Below are 23,884 nucleotides of genomic sequence, written 5' to 3'. Positions count from 1 at the left end.
CCAGATACCCCTCCGTATATACGCACCCCTTCTGGTACACTGCTCCAGCCCCTGGCACCTCATAGAATATAAGGGTTGGAAGGGACCTCAGGTGGTCATCTAGTCCAACCCCCTGCTCAAAGCAGGACCAATCCCCAACTAAATCATCCCAGCCAGGGCTTTGTCAAGCCTGACCTTAAAAATATCTAAGGAAGGAGATTCCACCACCTCCCTAGGTAACGCATTCCAGTGCTTCACCACCCTCCTAGTGAAAAAGTTTTTCCTAATATCCAACCTAAACCTCCCCCACTGCAACGTGAGACCATTACTCCTTGTTCTGTCATCAGCTACCACTGAGAACAGTCTAGAGCCATCCTCTTTGGAACCCCCTTTCAGATAGTTGAAAGCAGCTATCAAATCCCCCCTCATTCTTCTCTTCCGCAGACTAAACAATCCCAGTTCCCTCAGCCTCTCCTCATAAGTCATGTGTTCCAGACCCCTAATCATTTTTGTTGCCCTTCACTGGACTCTCTCCAATTTTTCCACATCCTTCTTGTAGTATGGGGCCCAAAACTGGACACAGTACTCCAGATGAGGCCTCACCAATGTCAAATAGAGGTGAACGATCACGTCCCTCGATCTGCTGGCAATGCCCCTACATATACATCCCAAAATGCCATTGGCCTTCTTGGCAACAAGGGCACACTGTTGACTCATATCCAGCTTCTCGTCCACTGTAACCCCTAGGTCCTTTTCTGCAGAACTGCTGCCAAGCCATTTTGTTCCTAGTCTGTAGCGGTGCATGGGATTCTTCTGTCCTAAGTGCAGGACTCTGCACTTGTCCTTGTTGAACGTCATTGATTTCTTTTGGCCCAATCCTCTAATTTGTCTAGGGCCCTCTGTATCCTATCCCTACCCTCCAGCATATCTATCTCTCCTCCCAGGTTAGTGTCATCTGCAAACTTGCTGAGGGTGCGATCCACACCATCCTCCAGATCATTTATGAAGATATGGAACAAAACCGGCCCGAGGACCAACCCTTGGGGCACTCCACTTGATACCGGCTGCCAACTAGACATGGAGCCATTGATCACTACCTGTTGAGCCCGACAATCTAGCCAACTTTCTATGCACCTTATAGTCCATCCATCCAGCCCATACTTCTTTAACTTGCTGGCAAGAATACTGTGGGAGACCGTGTCAAAAGCTTTGCTAAAGTCAAGGAACAACACGTCCACCACTTTCCCCTCATCCACAGAGCCAGTTATCTCATCATAGAAGGCAATTAGATTAGTCAGGCATGACTTGCCCTTGGTGAATCCATGCTGACTGTTCCTGATCACTTTCCTCTCGTCTAAGTGCTTCAGAATTGATTCCTTGAGGACATGCTCCATGATTTTTCCAGGGACTGAGGTGAGGCTGACTGGCCTGTAGTTCCCAGGATCCTCCTTTTTCTCTTTTTTAAAGATGGAAGGAAAGGGATAATCCTGTCCCTAAGGCTCAATTGGAGACCAACTGCAGCATTCAGCCACATTTTCCTCCTTTTGATTCCATTCCACAGCCACTCACACAGGTTCTGCACATGTGACTGTTCCCAGGGAGCTAATTTGTGGCCTAGAGATGAGCTTAATTTAAATCAAGAAACCAAATGTGTTGCATGCCTAAATGGAATTTGTTTCAGGTGAAAGCCAAAGCCCATTAAAAGATGAAACTCACTGACCAGGGAACAGAAACAGCATGTGACTTCCATAACCAGAGTTTTCAAGTAATCCCAGATTGGAATGTGTTTGAGAAAGCGACCCACCAAACAGTTCTAAATGGTAGGAATGGTAAAAATTTGGAGGGAGCTGTAAACGAATGTTAAGCTGTATTGTAATGTTCAGCCACTGGGTGGAGCCTGTATAACATACTTAATTTCATTGTTTGCTGCATTGTTGTAGCCATGTTGGGCCCAGGACATTAGAGAAACAAAGTGTGTGAGGTCCTATCTTTTGTTGGACCAACTTCTGCTAGTGAAAGAGACTAGCTTTCAGGCTACCACAGAGCTCTGCTTCAGGACCATGTAAGCTCAAAAGCTTGTTTCTTTCACCAACAGAAGTCGGTCCATGTCATAAATATAAAGGGAAGGGTAAACACCTTTAAATCCCTCCTGGCCAGAGGAAAAACCCTTTCACCTCTAAAGGGTTAAGAAGCTAAGACAACCTTGCTGGCACCTGACCAAAATGACCAATGAGGAGACAAGATAGTTTCAAAGCTGGAGGGGCGGGGGAAACAAAGGGCTCTCTCTGTCTGTTTGTTGCTTTTGCTGGGACCAGAGCAGGAATGCAGGTCAGAACTCCTGTAAAAAGTCAGTAAGCAATCTAGTTAGATATACGTTATACTCTATTTTAGATATATGTTAGATTCTGTTTTGTTTTGTTTGTTTTGTTAGATTCTGTTTTGTGCTGGAAATAGCCCACCTTGATTACCATGCACATTGTAGGGAGAGTGGTCACTTTGGATGAGCTATTACCAGCAGGAGAGTGAGTTTGTGTGTGTATGGTGGTGGGGGGGTGAGAAAACCTGGATTTGTGCTGGAAATGGCCAACTTGATTATGATGCACATTGTAGGGAGAGTGGTCACTTTGGATAAGCTATTACCAGCAGGAGAGTGAGTTTGTGTGTGTGATTTTTGGAGGGGGGTGAGGGGGTGAGAGAACCTGGATTTGTGCAGGAAATGGCCCACCTTGATTATCATACACATTGTGAAGAGAGTGGTCACTTTGGATGGGCTATTACCAGCAGGAGAGTGAGTTTGTGTTGGGGAGGCGGAGGGTGAGAAAACCTGGATTTGTGCTGGAAATGGCCCAACTTGATGATCACTTTAGATAAGCTATTACCAGCAGGACAGTGGGGCGGGAGGAGGTATTGTTTCATGGTCTCTGTGTGTATATAATGTCTTCTGCAGTTTCCACGGTATGCATCCGATGAAGTGAGCTGTAGCTCATGAAAGCTCATGCTCAAATAAATTGGTTAGTCTCTAAGGTGCCACAAGTACTCCTTTTCTTTTTGCAAATACAGACTGACATAGCTGTTACTCTGAAACCTGTTTTGTTTAAATGGCTGATAAAATAAGTTGTGCTGAATGGAATGTATATTTCCGTTTTTGTGTCTTTTTGTAACTTAAGGTTTAGCCTAGAGGGATTCTCTATGTTTTGAATCTGATTACCCTGTAAGGTATTTACCATCCTGATTTTACAGAGGGGATTCTTTTACTTTAATTAAAATTCTTCTTTTCAGAACCTGATTGCTTTTTCCTTGTTCTTAAGATCCAAGGGTTTGGGTCTGTATTCACCTATGCAAATTGTTATGATTTTTATCAAGCCTTCCCCAGGAAAGGGGGTGTAAGGCTTGGGAGGATTTGGGGGAGAAAGATGTTTCCAAGTGGGCTCTTTCCCTATTATATTTGTTAGACGCTCGGTGGTGGCAGCAAAAGGTAAAATAGTTTGTACCTTGGGGAAGTTTTAACCTAAGCTGGTAAAAATAAGCTTAGGGGGTTTTTCATGCAGGTCCCCACATCTGTACCCTAGAGTTCAGAGTGGGGAAAGAACCTTGACAGTCCATTACAATGATAGTACCTCACCCACCTTGTCGTTCTAATATCTCACAGCAGCCATTCAAGGCGGTGCATTAAAATGTCTTATACCGACCATACCTCTGGTATATCTCTCTGGGAAGGAAGCCGTGTAACCAGTCCATATCTTGGACAAGAAACTGACCTCCTAGTAGCAGCCCTGCAACCTACCATGAACAAGGTGTCCATAACAAGTCCTGATCCCATTGACTGCCCTGGGACCTGACCTATTGGCAGCCCTAGGACCTGACTTTCACCCTCTGTCCATAGAACAGGAAGCAGGGACAGCACCAATATGCTTCTCTCCCATGCATCAGCCACATCCTGGAGAGGCCACGGCTAGGTGAGAGGAAAGGTATTCCCCATGGCCCCTGCTGACAGCAGGTGGGGAACATTGCTGCGAACATTCCCCCAGAGTATGTCAACCCAGGTGCCGCACTGCCTGACAGCTCTACCTTCTGTGCCATCCAGTTCTGCCTGCTCCTCTCGTTGCTTCTGTTTGAACTTTAAGTTCCCATAGTGCATGACTGCCCCTATCATCTTGTAGATTCCCACCTTCTCCTCAGGGTTGAAGCCCAGGATTTCAATGGCACTCTGTGTAGAGGAACCAGGACCGTCAAACAGCACAAGGGTTCAAATAGACAGTTGCACAGTAAACCACTTGGGGCAGGGCTTTGACAGGAAAATGGGCCTTACCCTAGGTTGGGTTCCCTGCACACAACCACCCTCAGCATCTTGCTTGGCCAATGCCTGTCCTGGTGCTTGCCAGGAGCTGGGAGGGAGGGAGTGCGGCAAGCCTAAAAATATCTTTTGTTTTAATTCCAATTCTCCTTGTGGTCAGGTGAAAGTAGCCCGAGCTCCTTACACTTCTGCCCTGTCAAGAGACAGCAGGGACTACTGTCAATCAGCAGTAAGGGCGAGATATAATTTTCTGACTGCAATGATCATTAGATGCCACTGGGGGGCGAAAAAGACCACGTCCGGGGCTCTTCGCAGCCAGGTTTTCCCGGGTAATACAGCAGTACTTCAGAGTTACGAACACCAGTGTTATGAACACCAGAGTTACGAACTGACCAGGCAACTGCATACCGCATTTGCAATGGGAAGTAAACAATCAGGCAGCAGCAGAGACACACACGCACAAAACGCAAATACAGAACAATCCTCTGTTAAACGTAAACTACTAAAAAAAAGGGAAAGTAGCATTTTTCTTCTGCATAGTAAAGTTTCAAAGCCGTATTAAGTCTGTGCTCAGTTGTAAACGTATGGAAGAGCCACCGTAATGTTTTGTTCAGGGTTACGAACATTTCAGAGTTATGAAGAACCTGCATTCCGGAGGTGTTCGTAACTCTGAGATTCCACTGCATCTGAAATAGCATCTTAAGCAGTAAGGCAGCAATGTATGGGACCCTGGCAGCCCTTCCCCTCCATGAATCAGAGACCCAACATCACAGCCCTCCCCTTCCTGTGTCCCTGCCAGGTGCAGCAGTACTGCAGACTGCACTGTGGATGGAGCAGATGCAAGCTGCCCATTGGGGCAAGGACCATCTGCTCTGCATTTCTACAGCACCTAGCACAGGGAGATCCTGGTCAGGACAGGGCTCTGAGGTGCTTTGGTAATACAAATCACAATTACTGGCAGCGCAGGAAGGGGATGGATCTGCACCTGCATTCTGCTAGTGCTGTTATTGCCTTTCAGACCATGCAGCTCCATCCCGTTCAGGTTACAGAAAGCCTCTCTTCCACGTGTTGCTGAGGGTCCTGTGTGTGACTGCAAAGCGGGTGTGTGGGAGATAGGGAACCGGAAGGCTGGGTGGCACCATTTCCCAGGACCTAGCAGCCCCTGCAGTTTTGGGCCCGCTCTCACTTCTCCAATCCATCAGTCTCATGCACCGTATAAAATGTCTGTTAGTCAAACTCCTCCCTCGACTCAGGGGCCGTGCGGAGCTGTGATGCAAACCAAGGGCTTGTGCACATGCTATGTCAGGGGTGTCTTAACCCATGGGTAAGGCACTTACTTAGGATGTGGAATACCAGTGTTCAAACCCTAACTCTAAAGCAGCAACTGGAGCTCAGCTTTCCCCACTGGGAGCACCTACTCAGAAGACCATAGGCTATGGTCCTCTCCGTCTCACCTCCTGCAGGTGTTCCACTTTGTACAAGTACAGAAATATTCATTGCTCTAGATGTGAGTGAGCATGACTCTATAGCCTGGTGACTGAGGCACTACGATAGCCCAGATCAGATCTGCCTGGAAGTTAGGAGACATGTGGATCCTGACCTGAGCTTTGCAGCTTGGGTCCATGTGTCATATTAACAGGTGCTGGGCCTTGGACAAAAGTTTGGTGAGCAAGATACGTTTTCGGATAAAACTGGAGGCCAAACAGCGAATGAGTAACCATGTGTCCAGGCTGAAAAGGGTTTTGTCCTCTGAGCTGGTTGGGCAGCAGATCTATGGCACATCAGTGCAGCAGAAAGGGGACAAAACCCTGGTAGTCCAGCACATGAACCAGGAGAAGGGTTTAGGAGTTATTAGGAAAAATCCCTTTGAAACCATCTTCCCACAACACAAATGCAGTAATGAAGTCACACAGAGTACGAGATTGGATTGCAAAGGGGCAGAACCAAAGATTACACTGCTATTGGGCCAAATCCATTCCTCGTGTGACTTTGTGGTGCTCGCTGGCTTTCTGCAAGGGATAGCTCTGACCCCATGCAATGCCAAAGGGCTTGCTAGACCCTGTTGCTTCCTATCTGTGCATGAGCTGATTTTCACCTCAGTAGCAAAGGGGAAGCTCTGGGGCGACTTTTTCAATATTATGAAAAGGTCTGATAATGTTGGGTGGGGCAAGGGCCACCTCCCCCTCCCTCCCCGCCCCTGCCCACTGCCAAAGAAGTGCTCAGATCTAGGGACAGAGTATCCATATGGGTCACCAGGAGGAGAGGGGGGCTGCATTTGTGTTAGTGCCCTCCCCTGTTATTGGGCTGGAGGCAGGCACCATGGTTACGTCCTCCAGACCGTGCTTCGCCGGAGGGGGCAGACTGGTGAGCACAAGGGGGCCTTCTGGCCTTAACATCGATGGATCTTCACATTTAGTGAAGTCAGTGGAACTCCTCTTGTGTGTAAGCGTGAACGGGATCATGCCCCAAAGGGCCTAGGTCTGGGAGGTGCTGAGTGCCTTCTACCCCACTTATATGCCAGGGGAGACATGTGCCCTCAGCACCTGTGAAGAGCATGAGTGGTCTGTAGTACAAGGAGCAGGACTGATGGGGGCAGGAAGGTGGGGTCAATGGTCAGCATTTCGGCCTGATGGTCCAAATATGTCTAATTCCCCTGCTATACATATTATTAATGATTTGTATTACCAAGCACCTAGGAGCCTCTGCCAGGTGCTGTACAGCCACAGAGAGAAGTGATGCTCCCTGCCCCGCTATGATACTCACATCTGTAGCCATCAGCTCCTCACTGTCATCGATGTTGGCGACAGTGAGTTCACCCTGGCTCACATAGGGGAAGTCGTAGCGGTTGGTGGAAATGAGAAGAAGATCTGCAAACAAACAACGTGTCATTAGCTTCAGAGTCACAGGCCCAGCAGAATGGTACACGGTTCGAATGCCATCGAACTAAACACAGCATGGCCAGCACTTACCAATGAGCTCAGGCTTCTTACTGGACATTATCTGGTAAAAAATATGATAACTCCTTTCACTAGCCAACTGAAATGTTACCTGGGATTTCTCCAGGAGATCTAACAGGGCAAAAAGTCAGACAGAGTTATTGTCCCAGGCGAATCCGTTACCAATACTGTTCAAATACTGCCCGTAAGAGCTTGCTGCCACTCACAAGTTTCAATATCTGCTGAAGCCAGCTTCCCTGTGGTCCCAAAGTGGATCCGGATGAATTTGCCCTATTGAATGATACAAACCCAACTTATATAATTATACCAACACACATGCTGTGCAATGAGCAGCTACAGCAATCAGTGTATTTCATGTGGGATATGTTCTCTGCCTCCACTCCAACAATTGAAATGAACTCACAAAGCACGAGGAGTTGTCGTTCCTCACTGTCTTGGCATTGCCAAAGGCCTGAAGGAGCGGGTTGGCCTCGATTATTTGATCCTCCAGAGTTCCCTAGGTGCAGTACAAAGACTTCCAGTTAAACCTTGTAGTCACTTCAGGTGGAACTTTGGAAAGGAAATATTACAAACCAAGCACCTGCAGATTCCATGACATCCCTCTTGGCTCTGGCTCAGTGAGGTCTTTAAGTACACACCCAACAGTAAGCCTGCAAGTAGTCCCACTGACTTCAGTGGAGACCTGCTGAGAACCAGCCACTTCCTTAAGCATCTTAGCTGAACCAGGGCCCACTATGGACGTTTGCCATTACGTACCCACATGCTCACTGCCATTAATGAATGGGAAGTTCAGGGTTATGCTGGGATTTTCAAATCTGCCTTGGGGAATCAGGCTACCCACTCCCACTTGCTGATGTCCAGTGGAAGGTGGGCATCTTTCACGATCCCAGATGCCACCAACCACAGCAGTCACGCAGGTGTGCCTCATCCCCTGCCCCAGGACACAGCAGTCCCAAAGGTGAACGTTGCCCCCCCATGCACACAGCAGTCATGCAGGTGTGCGTTACCCTCCCCACACGCACACAGCAGTCCTGTAGGCATGCTATACCCCTCCACACACAGCAGTCCCATAGGCATGCTGTACCCCACATGCACACAGCTGTCCTGTAGGCGTGCTATATCCCACAGGGACTTTAGGCTAAAAAACCCTCAGACACTAAACAGTGAATTTAAATATTAGAAGCAGAAGAAATTTCAAAACCGTTGGGAAGGCACAGGAATAATGCACTAATGTAGTGAGCCTAAAGTGGAGAGGAGGCAGGGTTGTTTAACCAGTGGGGCTGCTGGTCACTAAGGCCTTCACATCAAAAGAATATATATGAAAATCTGTATGTGGCCCAGAGGCTACTCAACAGAGTCCAAGCAGGCATGTACCTCCTCGCCCCAAGTTGAAAAGGGACTAGGAAGGCAAGGAGTGACCCAGCTGTGGCCAAAGGGCAAGGTTGAAGAGGGTGTTTGACCTGAAGAGAGGTCATTCTGACAATGGAAATGCAGCCCTAAGTGAGGCACTGGTAGGAAGGAAATTAGGAGGCTCAGATGGAATTTGAGGAGCAAATGCCAAAGATATAAAATCGGACTTCAAGCATTGCTGTTCTTCATCAGAAGCAGAAAGCCTCTGTGAGAAGCTTTGGGTCTACTGGTCCACCTAGGAGCAATTAAGGAGGACAAAGATATTGCCGAGAGGCTAAATAATTGCTTTGCATCAGCCTTCACCACAAAGGATACAGGGAGATACCTGCTCCTTTTGGTAATAAGGATGAGGTTCGCTCAGGGATGGAGGTTTCAAAAGAAGATTTGTTGGAACAAACCAATACATTAAAGAGCACCAGGTCACCAGGAGCTTAACAATGAAACACCTGAGCTGCTAACGAATCATTTGGAGTCTCATTAACCTCAGCTCCTTTGCTGGAGTGTTGGAGGGTAGCAAATGTTGTTGCTAGAATTAGAGGCCTCAGGGTGCCCCTGGGAATTACAGAGCAGGAAATGTTACTCTGGTATCAGCTGAGCAAGGCCTTTGTCAAAGTCCCTCACAAGACACTCTTAGCCTGTTAAGGAAACTGATGGCCAGATGGTGGCCATGACTCCCCAAGGGCATAGGGTGTCAGGCTCCCTGGTGCCAGCTACCTGCATTGCAGCTGGAAGCCTGGGGGAGGAGAGTAGCCTCCTCTGAACCCCTGCCCCATGCAGTACATTCTTCACCAGGCATTGTCACTGGCTGCTTCTTGGGCTACTCTTGGGGCAGCACAGCAGTACATGGCAAAGAATGGACTGACCCTGGAGACGGGAGATAAACAAGATATAAAACATGATCAGGGTAAAGAAATAGTGCTCAGTAGAGAGCGGCAGGCAGGCTGAACAGAAAAGCCCATTTGCAAGCTACATGTCAGATGCTGTTATGCTACCAGGTGCCCTGGTATTGTTGAGACGGAGCCAGTATTCCAGTCCGTCTAACCGGAAGATTTCAGACCGGAATAAACTCAGCAGAGGGCAGAGCAGGTTGTTGTGCATCTGAGAGGCTCCTACTTCTCCTTTACATTCAGTGCATGCTGCACAGCCTCCAGCTCAAGTTGAGATCAGCACCTACCTGGAGAGCAGCTGGCGAAAGCTGAGCTCAGGCAGGCCTGCAGAGATGCTGGTGGGAAGTGCTTCTGAAGAACTCGCTAACCTCATCACAGCCTGACAATCCAAGGCATCGGCCTCAGATTGCTAAGAGTCTCCTTGGACTCTGCCCTGCCTTTGGACACTCAAATAGTCGTGGAGCCAAAACCCCTTTGGTCTGAGCCCCTTTCTCTCTGACCACGGCAATCCACGTCCTGGTGCACCTGGGCCTGGTTAATGCTGTTCTCTGTATTTCCTAATACGCTGCTCCCTCACTGGCTCCTCACTGAACAAAATCCAGTTTGTGGTTGATGTCCTGACTCTGAAACCATAGGCACCGACTCCGTGGGTGCTCCGGGGCTGGGAAAAATTAGTGGGTGCTCTGCACAGGCGCTGATTCCGTGGGGGTGGGGGCGGGGGTTAGCACCCAGTGGACAGTGGGGAAGTTGGCGCCTATGTCTGAAACCCTGCATGGAATGGTCCCAGCTACCAGTGGCGCCCATCAGAGGCAGTTGGGGGGTAAATGCCCGTGCCCTGTTCAGAGTCCTGTAGGCCGCAGAGCTGGGGGGCCAGGGCCCGACCACTTTTGCACAAGGTCCCGTACTAAAGCAGTACAGCTGCTCCTGGTACAGTCCAGAGCATCGCCGCGTGGAAAGTTGGCCCAGCCACCCCTGCGTTGCAGCAGAGCGGGACTGAGCCAAATGGTGTTGTGACCTGGCACATGGGGAGTCTGTTCCCGTAGGGCAGAGCCTGGGGGGTCTGCTGAGACCTCGACTCCAGGCAGCCTTGGCTCATGCACTATGTGAGTAAGAGGGGAGACTCCCCATCCAAGGGAGACTTGGGGTCTCTGCAAGGAGGTGGATGAGCGGGGACAGAAACAGGGTCCCTGCCAGGAGCAGGGGACAGGGACCAGAATTTGCCTCCCTCCCACCCCTGAAATATCTGAATTGACACCACTGCCATCTACCTCACAACCCTCCCTTCACAACCACAAGCTCCCAGAGCAGCTGCGTTTTGCTCGACTATAGATATCGTCGACCAACAGAGGGCACCTGATGCTCTTGGGAAACAGAGCCTCCATGACTAGAACTCACTGCCAGGTGAAATAAGAGGGGCCACTAACCTCAGCGCATTCAGAGCTAAATGCAGCCACTAGAGAGTCCATACTGGCCCCCAAGCCCCAACTCTTCTGTTTTCCCTGGACAGGCGTGTGCTGAAACAAAGCACGGGAAGGGGATGCTACAGATCTACCTGCATTTTGCTGGGCTGCTGATCTTTCTTCTTCTCCACAGCAACTGCAATTGTTGCAAAGTACGGGATGACACGCTTGGTGTTCACAGTCTTCCCAGCACCAGATTCTCCGCTGTTGGGAGAAAAAAATATGCACTTGTAAAAAAAATTAAATCTATTCTTCCTATCCTTCCATCTTACTCACAGGTACTGGAATATACTCACGTTATCAGGATTGACTGGTTATCACGGTCTGAAAATAAAATGGTACAAAGAGCTATCAAATGGACTGTAGTGCACATTGCACCCGAAAGCCAAACTCTGTTCTATCTCCACCCCCACCGGCTCCACCAAACCAAGAGACTCTGGCTGTGGGAGTGATTTTAATGTTTCCTTTCCAAAGTTGTGGTCGAAGCTGAGGAATCACCACACTTGGCTGGAGCTTGGGTGTGCAGAAGGGGCCAGTTGCAGAGCTGACTGGGCTGGAGTTAGTTGTTCACAAGACTCTGGGTTTTCTATCAATATTTAAAATATTTATTGACTTAGAGTCAAATTCCCTGCCCTGCTCTGTCCCTAGCTCCCATCTGGAATATGACACGTCTCTGTGCTCAGTTGCAGGGCAGGCTCTTCGGGACCGCTGCCAACTGGTGCTGTTCGAGTAGTACCCAAGCTGTTCTAACCTACACTGGAGCTAGGGCTGGTCAGAGAATTGGGGAGCTGTAACCAGTTCCTTGATGCCCCCCTTCTCTGCGGCACTGAACATTAACCCCTCAGGCCCTGATTCTGCCTCACTTAGATATGCAGAGCAGTGCCAAAGTCTGAACTGTCAGGATATGCCGCAGACTTCAGTATTTGCTTAGGAAGTCAGGATTTCTTGCTCTAGGCAGAAAATATCCTTCCTAGCCTGTATTAGCTTGACAACTCCCAGAAAAGCTAAACTTTCTGGCAGAGGGGATGGCTAACGTCATGATATTAGCGTGGTCTCAAGCCCATTTCCTCTAGGAGTCCCCAGGCAGCAGCCAAACACAGATGAGCCAAGATTCTAACTCCTCATGAGGGAAGCCATTATTTGTCTCCCCATTTTATAGATGGAGAGACAAAGGTGAGAGAAGGGAAGTGACTTGTCCAAGCTGACTCAGTGAGCTACTGGAAAAGCTGAGCCTAGAAACTAGAGGTGGGGGAAAATTTTGGACAAATAATTTGCCAAAAATGCAGTTTTGGTGGACCCCAAGCTAGTCACAAACTTGACCTGATAGTTTCAGCTTAGAAGAAGGTTTTCAAACCATGAATCGATCCCACTTTATAACCTTTAGCCCAGTGGTTACAGCAGTTTCCTAGAATGTGGGAGACCCAGGTCTGAATCCCCACTCTGGAGCAGAGACTTAAGTGCACAGCTTCTGCCTCCCAAGAGAGCAGCCTAACCAGCAGGCTATACTGGGGTTGGGACCTCTTAATCTTGCCTGTTGCAGCTGTTCAACTTTGAATACATTCTTAAATGTTTATTGGGCCAGAAGGAAAGAGAACGGCTCTGTACCCTGGTGATTAAGTGACTCCTCAGGAAGGTAGGAAATATGGAGTCAAATCATCTTGCTGCCTGATTCAGAGCTGAGTACCTTCATCACCAGGCTATGGTCTCTCACTTTGGTCCAATGAATAGTGAAATCTTTATGCTTAAATGTTGAGTTCTGTTAACTGGGCAGCCAGCCCTGCACAAAGCTGCAAAATACTAGGCTTTTCCCCTCCAGATAAATGACTCACCAGTTAACATGAACTGATAGGCATTGTCAGAGATGGAGAAGATGTGGGGTGGGGCCTCTTGACGCTTCTTGCCCCTGTAGCCAGCCACCACTTCTGGGTTGTACACTGGCAGCCACTTGTAGGGGTTGACAGTGACACAGAAGAGGCCTGAGTAGGTCTGTACAAAGAAGAATGGAAGGACTGTTAGTTCTCATGTGCCCATGAGAATTAAATATCTTTATTCAGAAAAGAAGTTTTAAAAATCCGTTTACTTAAATCATCCAGGCTGCGTAATGTTCTTTGAGGTTATACAAGACAGCGGACTCATGGAGGTGAGTCATCATCACCATGTCCTCGATTTTATCGTATTTGGGAGGATACCTTTTGTAGTGATAATCAAGGTGGCCATTTCCAGCAGTTGACAACAATGTCTGAGGAACAGTGGGGGTGGGGGGACTAAACGTGGGGAAATAGTTTTACTTTGTGTAATGACGCATCCACTCCCAGTCTTTATTCAAGCCTAAGTTAATTGTATCCAGTTTGCGAATTAATTCCAATTCAGCAGTCTCTCATTGGAGTCCGTTTTTGAAGGTTTTTTGTTGAAGAATTGCCACTTTTAGGTCTGTAATCTAGTGACCAAAGAGATTGAAGTGTTCTCCGACTGGTTTTTGAATGTTATAATTCTTGACATCTGATTTGTATCCATTTATTCTTTTACGTAGAGACTGTCCAGTTTGACCAATGTACATGGCAGAGGGGCATTGCTGGCACATGATGGCATAGATCACATTGGTGGATGTGCAGGTGAATGAGCCTCTTACAGTGTGGCTGATGTGATTAGGCCTTATGATGGTGTCCCCTGAATAGAAATGTGGACACAGGTGGCAACGGGCTTTGTTGCAAGGATAAGTTCCTGGGTTAGTGGTTCTGTTGTGTGGTGTGTGGTTGCTGATGAGTATTTGCTTCACGTTGGGGGGCTGTCTGTAAGCAAGGACTGGTCATTACACAAAGTAAAACTATATCCCCATATTTATTCCCCCCTCCCCTGCCACACACCATTCCTCAGACATTCTTGTCAACTGCTAGAAATGGCCTACCTTAATTATCACTACAAAAGTTTCCCTATACAGGGAATTATATTTTTAGAACGGAATCTATCAAAGTGTATTATGAAGTCAATCTGCCCTTCATAGGAATGTCAAAAACAGAGAACCCGTGCAGAGAACCGGCAAGAATGATCAGAGGTCTCTCTCTTGAAATTTATGTTGTTCTTGTTTTGGTTAATTTTCCTTCCAACTTTGAGCAATTTAATATACTATTTCAGAAAGAAAAAAGTTCATAATTTTAAGTCAAACACACAGATTCTTTTCTCATGTCAGATAAAATTTTGAGCACCACATTTTCAAAGCTGAATACCACTGTCTCTGCAAAATATAACCGTGCCTACTGAAAATGAACATTTGCAGGCCCAAACCCGGACATTGTGCACTCAAACGTAGTTCAATAACGTAGGTAACTGGGACAAACTGATGGGTTGGATTTTAGTGATGTGTAAAGAGATGCATAATTTGTAAAATCATCATATAAATAATACCGACTGAAATGTGTAACTCTGAGCGCACCCCTTCTGTGTAAGGTGAATGAAACATCGCTGCATAAGATGTCTTTCCTGGAGACGAGTATCATATAGAACTTTTTTCCTGTACTATACTATTACTGGGTTATAGCAATAAACCTGACTGATATTGGTTATTTGGGCTCTTGAATATATTTTATAACAAACCAAACTGTGGTCAAGCAATTTAGTTGGGGATTGGTCCTGTTTTGAGCAGGGGGTTGGACTAGATGACCTCCTGTGGTCCCTTCCAAACTGGATATTCTATGATTCTATGAATTGACTATGCAATTTATGAACAGCAAGCAATTTGTAAACATCTGGAGGATAAAAGGGTAGTAAAGAATAGTCAAGATGGATTTGTAAAGAACAAATCATGCCAAAACAACTTAATTTCTTTCATTGATGGGATCATTGACCTAGTGGATAGGGACAAAGCTGTAGACATAATATATTTTGATTTTAGTGAGACTTTTGACACAATCCCACATGACATTCTGATAAGAAAACTAAGGAAATGTGGTCTAGATGAAATTACTATGAGGTGGGTGTACAACTGCTTGAAAGACCATACTCAAAAAGTACTTATTGATGATTCACTGTCAAACTGGGAGGATGTATCTAGTGGAGTCCCATAGTGGTCTGTCCTGGGTGCATAGGATCATAGAATCATAGAAGATTGGGGTTGGAAGGGACCTCAGGAGGTCATCTAGTCCAAACCCCTGCTCAAAGCAGGAGCAACCCCAACTAAATCATCCCAGCCAGGGCTAACATTATTCTGGGGTATATTAACAGGAACACTTTATGTAAGACACAGGAGAAAATTGTCCTGCTCTACTTGGCCCTAGTGAGGCCTTAGCTGGAATACCATGCCCAGTTCTGGGTGTCAAAAGAGGTGGATAAACTGGGGAGACTCCAGGGGAGCAACAAAAGTAATAAAAAGCTTAGGAAACCTGACCTGTGAGGAAAGGTTACAAAAACTAGGCATGGTTAGTTTTGAGAAAAGGAGACTGGGGGGGGAACCTGATAATAGTCTTCAAATATGTTAAGGGCTGTTCTAAAGAGGACAGTGATCAGTTGTTCTCCATGTCCACTGAAGGTAGGAGAAGAAGTAATGGACTTTAATCAACACCAAGATTAGACATTAGGGAAAGCTTTCTAACCATAAGGCTAGATAAGTACTAGAAGGGGGTTACCAAGGGCAGTTGTGGTAACCCCATCATTGGAGGTTTTGAAGATCAGGCTGGACAAGCATCTGTCAGGGATGGCTTTAGACAAAAGACTCAAGTTAATGGTCTGTTGATGTAGAGGACCGTCAATCCAGTTATCCAGAGGGAAGGAAACAACATGGGAGCCTCAGCAGTCGTATTGCTGGATTGGGGTTGAAAATGCTGACCAAAGTAAAGAGTGAGGCCCTAAATCACTTCTTCTCCCCACCACATATAGTCATTTAGGTCTTGTCTAGACTGGGACAAAAGGTGCTTTTCCCCTACTCAAGTTAGGTCAGTTTAACTAGCTAGTTTAACTAGCAGCTAAAAAGTTAATGGGTCATTCTTGACATTTGACAGGACAAATGGTTCCTGGATTATTCCTTACCTCTCTGGCTCTGCCCATATGTTCTGATGGACACGTCTCATTTTCAATGTCTCCTGTTTCTCCAAAGGGTGACTGCTTTCCACAGCACAGAAACTGAAACAGAAGAAGCAAAAACTACATCTCTGTCTGGGTTCCTCTTCTCTTACCAATCTTCCCTCTGGCAGACTGCTGCAGGATGAGTTGCATTCAGGGGAGATAAACGTTATTCTCTGTCTTCCTTACTCTGGGTCAGGATTTCATGACCCCATGGCTGCAGAAGGCAAGTAGCATTATAAATAAATATATCATTATAGCAGTTAAGAACAGAGGTTAAAATGTCTTAGGGCCTGATCCAAACCCCATTGAAACCTCTGGGAGTCTTGATTACAGTTGGCTTTGTATTAGGCCCTAAATTGTCCATTCACAGAGCCAGAGGCTAATCTGCCATTCCCTCTGCTCTTCACCTGTCTCTCTCAAATATCTGGACTCAAATTTTCAAAAGTTGCTGCTGATTTTGGGTGCTCAACAACAGATATTTGGGGCTGATTTTCATTTATGCTGAGCACCCACAACTCTATACAAAGCCCCAGACAGGAGCTGCAGGTGTTCAGCCCTTCTGGAAACTGTGCCTCCCTAGCCACACTTGGTCCTTTCTTGGCAAAGGGCACTGGATTATCTCTCGAGGGCCCTTCCAGCCTGACAGTTCTAGGATTCTAAGGCTTCAATAGGCAGGACTTTGCCAAGTGGTACAGTGAGGACTACTGCAGCTTTGAAGCTACAGCCAGGTCATATTGCTGGCCTGCATTCTGCGGGGAGGAGTTCTTTCTCCTGAGCCCATCCTACAGAAGCCCCAGCACACGGCTCCTTTACACGGTGCACTGGTCTGCCCCATAAACAATGGTGTTTTTTATAAAGCGCATGCCCTGAGGCACTCAGGTCCATGCACAAGCAGTGCTAGATACAATACAAATAACAGAGATAAATTATTTAAAAGGCCAAAAATGTTGCGTCGTTAAAAATGCGTGGGGGGGATTCCGACACAGAGGCCATAGCACTGAACATGGAAAACACCTCTGAAAAAATGTGATTTTCCAACTGTGTTAAAACCTGGGCAGGGGGGATGCAAGCAGAGGAGGACATGTGGCGGAGGGCAGGGCTACCCTCAGGCGTCATCACAGTAATCGCACAAGCACCTGCGATGGCGGAATGGTGACACACCTGAAAGGTGTGTGGGGGGGAATGCAGATACTCACCACAACGAAGCTCTAAGAGGAGGCCTTGGACAGTGCCAGAGCCCACTTTAAGAATAAAAAAGGTCAACTTAAAGTCCAGCAGCCCGCTCATCACATGAGTCCAGTGTAGCGAATACTGGCTAGCTGTAATGTGATCAAAGCGGCTCCGTGCTACGAGCAGGTGTGCTGCTGTACTCTGCACCATCTTCAAGCAACTGTGGAGTCCTGCTGACAGCCCTGTAAACCGGGAAGTGAATGATCAGCTCTTTTGCCCACAAGGGCAATGGCTTTGTAGGACAAACAAGTGCACAAAGTTTGCAGCTGACACTTTTTTGTATCTTGTCGGTGTCCAGTGAAATGGTGTGGTTGGAAATAACGCCAAGATGCTTAGCCTGACACATTCCTTCTGACTGGTCCCTCAGCAAGTGGGGTCATTCAAGGAAGCAAAACCCTCCTTGCGCCAACTATCCCTATCCAGCAGCAAAAGTCCTCGGTCCTCAGTGAATCACAGCTACATTGACCAGTACCTAGAATGCTAGTATTCAAAACAAAGAAAAGAAAGGAACAACAATGTAGGTAACTGGGACAAATTGATGGGTTGGATTTTAGTGATGTGTAAAGAAATGTGTAACTTGTAAAAACATTATATAAATAATACCAATGACCCTCTCCAGATTTTTACCATCCTTGTTCAAGTGTGCATACCAGAATTAGACACAGTATCCAGCAACAGTCTCTGCTGCATTGCATACAGGATAATATCACCTCCCTTGTCTTAGCTGATATTACCGTTTATACAGCCAAGAAGCACATTAAGTCTTTTTGTCACAGTATCGCACCGGGCGTTCATGACCCCTACATTCTTTTCAAAGTCTCTGCTTCCCAGGATGCAGGTCCCCAGCCTTTCAGTGTGACCTACTCTATTTGTTCCTAGATCTATAACCTTGTGTATGGCTGCCTTAAAATTCATGTTGTTTAACTGCCCAGCTTTCAATGTGATCCAGATTGTTCTGCATCAGAGGTTTGTTCTCATCATTATTTAGGGCCCCAATGATCTTTGTGTCTTCAACAGACTTTATCAGCAGTGATTTGACTGAATCCTGTTAGACCAAAACCTGATTTCATGTTTTTTCATCTATGGTTCATGCCAGGATGTTTCAGAGGGGGATCACTGGGGGAAACCAGGCGGCATAATCTAAAACCACCAGGATATATTTGAACTCCACAGTGCTCTTTGTGAAGAGCCCCACGAGGTCCGTGGTGAACCTCTTGAATGAGGTGCTAATCACTGACAACAGGACAAGGGGAGCCTTCAGCACTTCACATCGAGGGGAATCGTCACCTTACCCAAGGGCTGCTTACAGGCCCTAGACTCCCCGGTTCAGACCTGGCCAAAGCTGTAGTACATTATGGGACAGTCATGTCATAGGTGCCCAAACAGATAAAACTATTTCTGGCCGCCTAAGCCTGTTTTTGGAGTTGGGCAAGTGCATTGGCTCACCCAAGGTCTGAGACTTCCCCACTATGTCTAGGTCCCCAGGTATTCCCCAAGATGCACAGGGTGGGAGCCTCAGGGTCCTCCATCTCTTCAGGCAGTAGGGCGCTGGTCTGCTCAGGTCCTGCAGAAGGCTCGGCTTCCTAGAAGCAAGGTCCACTGAACTTTAAACTTCCTGTCCCATCCCAGAACTTCCGGTGAGGGGGGAGAGTTTGGCTCCACCCATCAGGGGGAGGGTAGTGTCTCTCACTCTTAAATCCAGAGGGAGGCCACTCTGCCTCTCTGCAGCTACAAATATAATTAATGCCAGTCAGCATGGTTTCATGGAAGGCACGTCTTGTCAAACTAACCTTATTTTGACAGGATTACAGGTCTGGTACATAAAGGTAACTGTCTTGGTATAGTACATTTGGATTTCTGCAAGGCATTTGTCTTAGTACCACATGACATTTTGATTAAAAAGGTTGCATTATATGAAACTAACAAGGCACACATAAAATTGATAAAAAATAATCTGGCTCATTGACAGATCTCAGAATGTAGTTGTTAATGGGGAGACATCAATATGTCTGGCTGTTTCTAGCATGGTTTCACGGGGATTGTTTCTTGGTCTATTCTATTTAGACACTATTTAATATTTTTATCAACAATCTAGATGATGATATAAAACCTTTTCTGGTAAAGTTTGCAGATGACATGAAGATTGGTGGGATAGCAAATAATGAGGACAGGTTACTGCTACAGAGTGATCAGAATCACCTAGTTAAGTGGTCATAATCCAACAAAATGGGTTTTTAATACAGCCAAATAATAATACATCTGGGAACCAAGAACACAGGTTATACCTACAGGATGGGAGACTCTGTCTTGGAAAACAGTGCCTCAGAGAAGGGATCATTGTAGATAATTGCCTCTACATGAGTTCTCAGTGCAATGCTGTGGCAAAAAGGGCTAATGAGATTCTTGGATGTACAAAAAGAGAATATTGAGTAGAAGTAGTTGTGACGCTTTGGGGTTCAATACAGAGCAGTAAAGGATCATGTCGCCACCTGCCCTGCAACTCTGGGTACCTTCAATGCAATGCTGCTGCAGCTCACATTCCTGACAGCCACAGCCAGCAGACAAGCTTTCAGTCACAGCAAGGCTTCTACTGCCCAGTTACTCTTTGCAGAATGATGCCAGCACCCTCCTAGTCCTGAATTTCCCCCAAATCGTCCAGCCCTTTCACTGAACACTTACTGAAGTTATTAAATTCATTGCTCCTATGAAGAGACATTACACTGCAGCTCATTAATTTAACTGGGGTTTGACAAACACTCTTATTTCAATCATAGCACTGATTTGGTTTATAATAAAGTAAAACAAGTTTATTACACAAAAAATCATAGATTTAAGTGACACCAAGTAGAAGGAATAAAGATAGAAAGGGAGACAAGCAAACAAAAGTAAAAATATGCTTCTCAGGCTAAAACTTAAGTTACAATCTTTGACAAAGCAGGTTAATCACCTGTAGTCAGTTTCCAGAGACTGCAACCACCTTGGTTGAAGGATCCAACATTCTGTGAATTCAAGAGCTCTGGCCCCTTTTAATCCCCCAATGATGGATACCAAAAAGGCTTTCTGTTTCTGTTTACCTTTCCCATAGTTCACTGACCCTGCTCCAAGCAGCAGGATGGCTTCGTGTTGCTCTTCTCTTCCTGTTTACTTTCCTCCTCTCTGCTGATTCGTATGTAAATAGGGCTTCCACTGTTTTGATTCCACACTGCTTAATTTACATTGGAGACACATAGATAGCTGCCTTCCCTCCTGTCTGAGAGAAAAACGGTCACAGACTTTAAAACATAATAGCGAGTATCCATAATTCTCATAGAAAGTTAATACAGACATTTCACAATGACATTAACCACTTGTGTGTCACAGGCTTTCATAGAAGACCTTACTCAATATACTTTTAAAACACACTAATATTGTTTACAATCAGTTGATTCAATTGCTTATCATTTGAGGTTCAGATCCCCTGTCTTTATAGAACCAGGATTTCGGTGGGGAAGCAGAAAGCCACCCTGGTGGCAAACCTATTCAGGAGGCCAGTGAGGACCTGGAGGCAGTCCCCAGCACCAGTAGGAGCAACTCAGGGGGCAGAGTTGAAACTGATCCTGTAAAATTAGGCCAGATCAGTTCTGCACATGAGAATTTTGGGCAGGACCAAGCCTATGATCTGCTATATGCAAACATGAGGGAGGAGGTAGTGGAGGTAAACGGCATGCCCGTAGAGAGGAAAACCAAAGGCCCAGGGCTGTACTACGTGGTCAAACACAATCTGTTGTACCACATAGCCCAAATATGGTGGAGGGGGGAGAAGTTGAGCAGCTCTTAGTACCACGGAAGCACACAAGGGTGGTGTTAGAGCTAGCTCACAGCCATTTATTTGGAGGACACCCTGGATAGAGTCTAAGGAGGTTTTACTGGCTGGGAGTATGAGTGGAAGTCTAATGCTATTGCACCTCCTGCCCAGAATGCCAGATGCACAGTCCCTGACCTCATTTACGGGCTCCGTTGGTGCCCTTGCCTGTTATTGAAGTCCCTTTCAAAAGGATAGCCCTGGACCTAGTTTGCCCTCTAGAAAGATCGTCCTAGAGCCACTGAAGCATACTCGTCATCCACACCACATGGTACCCAGAAGCCAGTCCTCTAAGAAACCCCACGTCCAAAGCAATAGCAAAAGAACTGCTCCAGGTTTTCACGAGAGTGGGCATCCCTAAGGAGATCCTGAACAACCAAGGGATTCCCTTCATGTTGAAATTAATGAGGGACTTATGTACCCTACTCCGCATCCAGGCCTTGCAAACTTCAGTCTACCATGCTCAAACAGATGGCCTGGTTGAGCGATTTAATTGTACCCTCAAAAGCATGATCCAGAAAGTAGTGGCCTGGGACAGAAAAGACTGGGATGCCTTTCTACCAGTACCTGATGTTTGCGATACAGGAGGTTTCCCAGGCATCTATTGGATTCTCCCACTTCGAGCTACTATACAGACACCACCCACATGGCATATTAGATATCACCAAAGAGGATTGGGAAGAATAGCCCGACCCAGGGAAGAATGTCACTGAGCACGTGGCACAGATGAGAGATCGAATAGTCCAAGTGACCCCCATAATACGAGAGCATTTGGAGAAAGCACAAGAGGCCCAGTGGACCTATTACAACTACCGGGAGAAAGCAGGAGAATGGGTGCTGGTACTGGTACCAACAGCAGAAAGCAAGCTCCTGGCCAGCTGGCATGGGCCATATAGATAGTGGAAGCCATTGGGGAGGTGGACTATAAGGTAAAGCAACCAGACCGCCGAAGGCCAGAGCAGATCTACCACGTTAACTTACTGAAACCCTGGTGCGACTGGGAGACAGATAGATGGCTCAGAAGGGCAGGTGTGGATATCCCCTGAACTCATTGATATGATCCAGCGGAACCAAGACGTGTTCTTCATGCAGCCGTACTACGATGGTCCAACACCATATCACCTACCCCGGGGCAACGATAACGATAAAACCATACCAAGTACCAGAAGCCAAAAGGGAAGAAATTAGGGTGGAGATGAGGAGGATGCTGGAACTTGGGTTTATTGAAGAATACTACAGCCAGTGGTCCAGCCCTATTGTCCTACTCCCCAAGCCTGATGGCACCCTGAGGTTTTTTAACGACTGCCGGAAGTTGAACAAAATATCCCAATTTGATGCCTACCCAATACCACACATCGATGAGCTAGTTGATCAGTTAGGCAAGGCCCGATACTTGACAACTCTGGACTTGACCAAAGGCTATTGACAAATCCCGCTGTCTGAGGATGCCAAGGAGAAGACCACCTTCTCTACACCTGACAGACTCTTCCAATACATCATCCTCCCTTTTGGTCTCCATGGGGCCATGGCCAGCTCTAGGTTTTTTCCCCCCCAAGCAAAAAAAAAAAAAAAGGGTGGCCGGAAGGCCGCCCCTGGAACTGTGCCGCCCCAAGGATGTGCTTGCTTTGCTGGTGCCTGGAGCCGGCCCTGAATGGGGCCCACGCAACATTCCAACGACTAATGGACGAATTACTATGACCCCACGCCAACTATGCTGCCGCCTATTTAGATGACGTAGTTATCCATAGCCCTGACTGGGAGATGCACCTTAAAAAGAAGAAGAGGTGCTAGATGCCCTTAGTCAGGCCAGCCTCACCGCCAACCCTCCCAAGTGTGTGGTCGGACTCGCTGAGGCCAGATACCTCAGGTATGTAGTAGGAAGGGGCTTGGTGAAACCTCAATGGAAAAAGGTATAGGCAATACAGGGTTGGCCCCGACCAGTCCACAAAAATCAAGTCAGAGCATTCCTAGGGATAGTGGGGTACTATCATAGATTCATCTCTCACTTCGCCACGAGGGCATGGCTGTGATGGACCTGATAAAAGCTCGGGGCCCAAATATAGTAAAGTGGACCAATGTGGCGGAAGACCGAGATGCATTTACAAATTTATCAATGGCCCTTTGCAGTCATCCAGTGCTCATAGCCCCAGCCTTCGAGAAGGAATTCATCCTACAGACAGATGCCATCCTTTCGCAGATGGTGGGAGAGGAGGAGCACCCAATCCTGTACTTCAGCTGGAAACTCCTCCCCAGGGGGCAATGGGACACCGTTGTTGAAAAGGAATGTCTGGCAGTTAAATGGGCCACAGAAACTCTCTGATACTACTTACTGGGGCGGCAGTTCACCATCATCACAGACCATGCTCCACTCCAGTGGATGCACAGAAACAAGGAGAAGAATGTGAGAGTGTCTAGATGGTTCCTATCCCTGCAACCCTTCCATTTCCAGGTACAGGTACAGCATAGGACCGGAAACCAACACGGCAATGCTGATGGCCTGTTGCGACAGCACTGCCTCTGATCCCAAGTAGCCCAACCATGTGGTGGAGAGCGGGGCTGGGAGCGGGAGGGAAGATATGTGATACAGCAGGGCCAGAGGGAAGCAGGAGAATGATAGATGGGAGATACATAAGCCTCAGGATGATCAGAGCCGTAATCCCTGTGGACTGAGGAGAGGCTACTAAAGGTTAATTAGAGCACCTGGAGACAATTAAGGCCCTGCCAGAGACCTAATAAAAACCCCTGCTTCAATCAGACAGGGAGTGGGAAGG

General features: G+C 47.1%; 1 pseudogene; it reads right to left on the bottom strand.

Annotated features, from left to right (window-relative positions):
* Positions 1-16,024, bottom strand: part of LOC140898086 (myosin-1B-like) — a 30,204-nt pseudogene extending 14,180 nt beyond the window's left edge.
* Positions 16,025-23,884: the final 7,860 nt, after the last annotated feature.

Source organism: Lepidochelys kempii, chromosome 14, assembly GCF_965140265.1.
Source record: "Lepidochelys kempii isolate rLepKem1 chromosome 14, rLepKem1.hap2, whole genome shotgun sequence".
In the NCBI taxonomy this organism is placed as follows: Eukaryota; Metazoa; Chordata; order Testudines; family Cheloniidae; genus Lepidochelys; species Lepidochelys kempii.
Note: the sequence above shows the minus strand (reverse complement) of the source record. Positions and strands in the feature narration are given on the sequence as shown.